The sequence below is a fragment of the Lontra canadensis genome, unplaced genomic scaffold (assembly GCF_010015895.1).
Source record: "Lontra canadensis isolate GAN:19392208 unplaced genomic scaffold, GSC_riverotter_1.0 scaffold7, whole genome shotgun sequence".
Lineage (NCBI taxonomy): Eukaryota > Metazoa > Chordata > Mammalia > Carnivora > Mustelidae > Lontra > Lontra canadensis.
This window is the reverse complement of record NW_022631001.1, coordinates 36,310,733-36,316,910: the sequence shown is the minus strand read 5'-3', so window position 1 is coordinate 36,316,910 and position 6,178 is coordinate 36,310,733. Positions and strand designations below refer to the sequence as shown.

At 41.3% G+C, this 6,178-nt stretch overlaps 1 protein-coding gene across 2 annotated transcripts in view; it reads left to right on the top strand.

The window, feature by feature from the left end:
* Positions 1-450: 450 nt before the first annotated feature.
* Positions 451-6,178, top strand: part of BTBD10 (BTB domain containing 10) — a 73,526-nt gene continuing 67,798 nt past the window's right edge. Inside the window, exon 1 of one of the 2 annotated variants that reach the window (XM_032853521.1) lies at positions 451-646. The gene's annotated coding sequence lies outside the window, so the exon portion shown is untranslated. The remainder of the gene's footprint in view (positions 647-6,178) is intronic. The other variant, XM_032853522.1, reaches the window with a different exon arrangement.

Below are 6,178 nucleotides of genomic sequence, written 5' to 3'. Positions count from 1 at the left end.
GACACCGGGCGTCCGCACGACGGCCTTTCACGGACCCAGGTGAGTTAATACCCGCCAGCTGAGTCCGCTGTGGCGACGTCGGAGTTTGCTCAACTGAGGGAAACGATTTCCCCGGGCACACCTGGTCCCAGAGCTATTTCTCTAACTCTGGGTTGGAAACGCTGTCCGTTTTTTTTTTTTTTTTTTCCTAACGGTGACAGGAAGTCGAAGGAAAAACGTGGGACTCAAAGGTTTGGGGGTAACTCTGTTCGCAGCCACTCAGATTTGAGGATCTCCTTCCAACCCCAGATTAACGTCCGTGAGGATAGGTTCCCAGCCCTCTGCGACCCCAGCCCCCAGGCACAAAGCCCAACCCAAGCTGCCGCTCCCTCAATTGCCTACACCCTCGGCGCCCCGCCCGCCCCCGGGCGTTGAGCTGCCATTCTCGCGAGAACACGACTGGCCTCGCCTCCTCGGACTCAGGGCTCTCGCGAGAAGAGGCTTAAGAGCCGGCCTGTAACCTGCCCGGGCGGCTCTGCTAGCCGCAGCCGCCTGAGTGGCCGCCGCCACAGACACCTCCGGAGGGATCCAGTTGAGGAGGAAGCGGGGGTGTCCCTGACCCCCGCCTTTGCCTGCGCCCTCCGTGGACACACAAGAGGGACTGCAGGTTCGAGGGTGACTGGGCTCAGCTGGGGAACTCGGTGGGGGCGGCGCCGGAGGCTGGGCTTGGCTGGGCAAAGGAGGAAGGGGGCGGAGGGCTAATCTGGGCTTGAGCGCCCGGCTGCTGTGGCGGTGGTCTGGGCGTCCCGGACCCTGCTAGGAGACTGTGGGTGGGGTTCTGGGCTCCGGCAGCTGGCAACCGGTTCGGAGAGCCAAGGATGGGACTTGGGTTTTCGGGGTGCTGTTTTTGGGTTGGGAGTCCCGAGGCCTTTCTCCGGGGATGAAGGCGATACCCTCCTCATCCCTCCTTCCCAGGGCTGAGCTGCCCCGTGCCCCGCCCCTTTTCCTGTCACCGCTGGGCTAACGTAGCGACATCCTCAGGAGGGCGCATCACAATAGGGGATAGAGTAGCAGGGATTCTCCCTTTGGGTGAAGAGGAGTGAGACTCCTGTAATGTGCTGCGTGGTTTTATGCTTTAACAGTATCGCGTATGGTAAAGCTTTGTTTTCCCAAACACTGCACAGAAAAGCTGCCCATTTTTTTCTTCTTCAGATGCAAGTCCCCTAACACGCGTTTTCCTCGTTAACGGGGTGCAGGGAGAGGAGACATCACTTGGTAATTTGTTAGTGTGGGGTCAAGGAGACCATCCCTGGGTCTCCTAGGTCTCGTACAGTAGTTGTCAGTATTTAGAGTCCGTGATGAAAAGTTCACACTTGCCAAAGCTAGAGCCTCACTTGTCTCTTTGGGCACTTAGCATATAAAAATTATTTTAAAATTTCTTAATCTTCAAGCGTTTTCATGCTTTTTATTTAAATCCCAGTTAAGCAGCCTAGTATATTGATTTTGGGGGGCAATTAGGCATCCCCCTTCTCCCCCCCGCACAAATATGACCAAGAATTTTTTGAGAGGGGGACTTAAGGGTAAATTTTGAATGAAATAGACTGTAGAGATTGGAATAAGAGGTCTAATGAGTAATGCAACCGTAAGGGCCAAAAAAAGTTTCTGTGCTGGAGAAACCGTCCAGGACTGAAGTCCAAGCCTTGAAAATGAGGACTGTAGTTGTCACGAATGTAAAGTGGAAAGCCGTGGAAAATACTTGGGAAAGGATTTGATGTTGATGAAGACTTCAAAAGTGCATGAGAATTATTTCCAAAGGTGTAAATGTGTTTTATAAATATCCCCAAATTTCTCAGATTTTATGACCTGTCTGCTATTGTTATATATAAAGAGAAACTTAAGGGGAGGATCTGGAGCATGGAGAGTGGTAAGGAATCATGGAGTTAACATAGTGCTCCATCAGGAAGGTTTTTATTGTCTCTGTGTTTTTGAGTTCTTTCACCTTTTTTTTTTTTTCTCCAGACAAGCTTTCAGATGGGTTTTTTACCTTTATGTCACCCTTTACCAGTCTGAATTTTTATCTTTCTTACCTTTCTTCTAAGCCTTGTGAAAAAATTTTATTAACTATTAAGTTGCAAACCAGCAAGATCTACTTTGTAGTTTTTTATGTTTAGGTGACTTGGTGAAATGTGAGAGGGAGCTGGGAAATGTGCACCTTCCATAGGAGTATGTTAAGAATAGCAAACTCACATGCCTGCAGGTACTAGGCAGATGAGAATGAGTGAACTGAAGTAGGGAGCTTATGCCTCATCTTAGAGGGACATTCAGTTATCAGGTCCACCTGATTAGTGCCATACGTGAATGTGGGCCCAATTTTCAGCCTTTTTAATAGAACACAGGAAATCTAGATTTTTACTTGCAGTCTCTTGATTGTTAAAAATATTGACAACTACTTAAAACAATTAAAAAATAATCTAATGTGGCCCAATCAAACCCAAGCTTGTCAGTAGTTGTATCCTGCTTTCCAGTTTTGGACCTCTGTTTTAGGTCAGAATGAATAAATTATATAACTGGGAGAAAAAAGAAGATTTAAAGCAAATATATCAATTAGTTTAGAATTTCAAACCTAGGAGGATTTGAGAAAAATGTCAAATTCAAAACAGAAATCGGAGGAGGAGACAAACCATGAGAGACTGTGGACTCCGAGAAACAAACAGAGGGTTTTGGAGGGGAGGAGAGTGGGGGATTGCGAGCCTGGGTGGGTATTATGGGGGGCACGTATTGCATGGAGCACTGGGTGTGGTGCATAAACAATGAATTTTGGAACACTGAAAAAAAATAGAAGAAAATAAAATTTTTTTTTTATTTTTTTTATTTTTTTTTTATTTTTTTTTTAAAGATTTTATTTATTTATTTGACAGAGAGATCACAAGTAGGCAGAGAGGCAGGCAGAGAGAGAGGAGGAAGCAGGCTCCCTGCTGAGCAGAGAGCCCGATGCGGGGCTCGATCCCAGGATTCTGAGATCATGACCTGAGCCGAAGGCAGCGGCTTAACCCACTGAGCCACCCAGGCACCCCGAAAATAAAAATTTTAATAGCCGAATTTAATAGCCTTGAAGTCCAGTATAGCAAATGGAATTGGTACTTTTTTAATGTTTTAACTATGGAAACAACTGAAGAAGAAATTTCTCAGTATTTATGGTTTAATAACTAAAGGTTCTGAACAAAGCTAATTTACAGGTATCTTGTAAGGAAATTGATTCACCAAGAGGCCTCCTGCTGTACTTGCAATTAACACATGAAATTAAATTCTGGAGACCCTCTATAACTCATCTGTAGTTTTGAATGTTTATTGGTTGCTCTGCCATGGCACATTGTCTTCCCAGTCATTGACTCTTACTGGAAGCAATATTAATTTCTTGGGTTCTGTTCCTGGCAGATGGGGTGAGGGGAGGATGTATAGGGATAGAAAGAAATGGGTTGGAGGTGTGTAATGTGAAGCAGGCACTCCTGATCCTCCTCTTTACATTGTACGTTAAAAACTTGATTTAACTAGTTGTGCATTACACATAGTAGTTTAGTGATATTTGTAAAATTGAACCCAGTGGTTAGTTTTTTCTTTTAAGAATAGCTACTTTTAAGAATAGTTACTTTGACTAAACACAGTGCATTACACATAGTAGAGCTTAGTGATATTTGTAGAGTTGAACCCCGTGGATTAAGGCACATTTACCCATTAGTGGGAATCACATAATCTGATTCATATTTAGTTGGACTGAGGGGAATGGAAGTTTAGAGGTCAGACCCAGAAAGAAGTGGACCTTAGGCATATTGAAGGCAAGGTGGGGAGTCTTTGGAGGGGACCAGGGTGAGAGAGGAGTCTAGGTGAGGGAGAGAGTTTTGAAAAGGAAGATGAAATGGTAAAGTACCCTTTCATCTACTGTGCAGTTTTACAAAGAGCTTTGCCTTTTACAGCTAAATTTACTGTAACTCATACAAGGACTACAGAGAATATTGGTTTTTCATGAGGACCTCTTCGGTAGTTTGCAAACTTGGTTTTCTTCCTTTTAACCCGGTCTTCTCAGGTTAGACTAGTCTATTAATCTCTTCATCCAGTCTCTCCACCTCTCTCTAGTATAAGAAGTGAAACAGGAGATATGTATTATGTTTGTGAGGTGTTGCTGTTTGAAAGTTTTAAAAACATTTTGAAGAATCTGTTGTGTACTTGTGGCGATTGTTTGTTGAAGGGAGAAGCATTCTGCCCCACCACCCCCTTTCTACCATGACTTGTAAGTAATTCTTTGAAGTAGCTCCCCCCACCCCCGCTTTTTTTTTTTTTAACCCCCTGAAATGCCTTCCCAAGAAAGCATTAGGTGAAATGAGGAGAAGGGATTCAGTGTGTTTTTGCTCAGTGCCTTCTGGTTCTGTTTTTGGAACTCCCAGTTCTTAGGATATACATTCTCTTTATGTCTGTATGGTAGACTTATCTGAGCAGGCTGGGCCCTATGAGGGAAAAGGAAATGGTATATCTACAAATCTAAGTAAGTTTAATTTACGTTTTAAATAATAGGAAGCTTTCTTGGCCACTGGTTTTAGCTGTATTTTTATCTTTGTCTGACTCCTCAATTTTGTTTCTTTGTTGGTTATGAACCCACAGTGAGGGAGGAAAAGGTAGTTTGTAGGTGTTCACTAATGGAAGAAGAACGATTTAAGAATTTTTTTTTTCCTCCTTTTGGATAGAATGTTTGTTAGGGTTCAAGCTAATGTTGCATTTTTCCTATGGCTTTCTCTGGTTTACTCTGACATACTTGAAACATTTCCTTGCTAAGCAGGCAGTAGTCTAGAGCACAGAGACAGAAGGCAATCAGAATTCCGAGAACCTGGGAGAGAATTAAGAGGTTAGTAAATGTTAGTTGTAGGTGATGGCAGTACAGTGAGCTGAGTACTTGAAATAGTATGAACTTGATCATAAAAGAAGAAAGATTTTGTGTGGAATACATGACCTTATTGTCACAGTAGATTGCTAAAAATCACTAAGATGCTGAAAGATATCTTTGCTAATGAAAGCATCTTTCTTTGCCCTTAATTCCTAGTTTATATTTTTCTGTTTGAAAATGTAAAATATCTGGCACTTGGTACTTATTTTTGTCTTTATAGTTGAAATCAATTATCTATTAATATTTTTGGTCGCAAATTGAGATTAACATTTAGTTTTTGGCTGGGAATGAGAGTCTCATAGTGAATCACTGATTGAAGTACTTGATTAGAAAGTATGAATAACACTTTTCTGAGGTCATTTTAAATTGTAAACACACTTCTCAGCTTGTAATACCTTATTTGGGATCATTTAGATCTGGATTTAAAGCCAAATGTTAGTAAGCTTTATGAGGTTACTTCACCTCTATGAGCCTTTGTTTCCTTACATAAAAGATGGAGAGAGAATGAAAAAAGAATTTGAGAATAAAATAAAATAAAACATGTAAAAATGCTATGTAAATAGTAAAGTGAGTATTACTTTTTAGCGCTTTGTTCTGTGTTTATGCTCAGAAAATAGCCTATGATCTTAAAACACATCCATCAGGTAAATTTACATCCAGCTATCTCTTCTGCAGGGAAACAAGTTCAAATGGTTATTTATAGCCTTGCCATATGACTTCCACTAGGAATTAAAATGTTTTTGTTTTTTCTTTATTCTCGTCAACATTGAACAATAGAAAGCTCTTTTTCTTGCTTTTCATGTTGGCATCCATTGACTGATAGCTGGTATTCTATGTAATTTGAATGCCAGGTAGAATAGCAGCAAAAAGGGAAGAGAGAATACATTGGAGCGATGGTTTTCCATATAAAATATATGGAAAAATATATTTCCATATATTGGGATGCTGTTATTTGCTTCTAAATATAAAATTATTTTTATTAATTTAGATTGTTTCCCTTTTATTTCTTTGACTGGTATTGCTATAGCAGGTGAGAAAATTATCCTATGTTTAGTGTTTATAGACTACGTTAAATATCTCCTTACAAGTAAGCTTTAAAGTTCAGATACCTCAGAATGTGAATCTGAGATCTCAGGTGCAAAATTGTGCAACAAAGTATTTTTATAATTTTCTTGAATGGTCTTGCAAATAGTGCTGTGTTATTTTAAAGGTAATTATTTCATTAGGGACAGTGTGCTTTATGGAATGCAAGATTAAATTTGATTT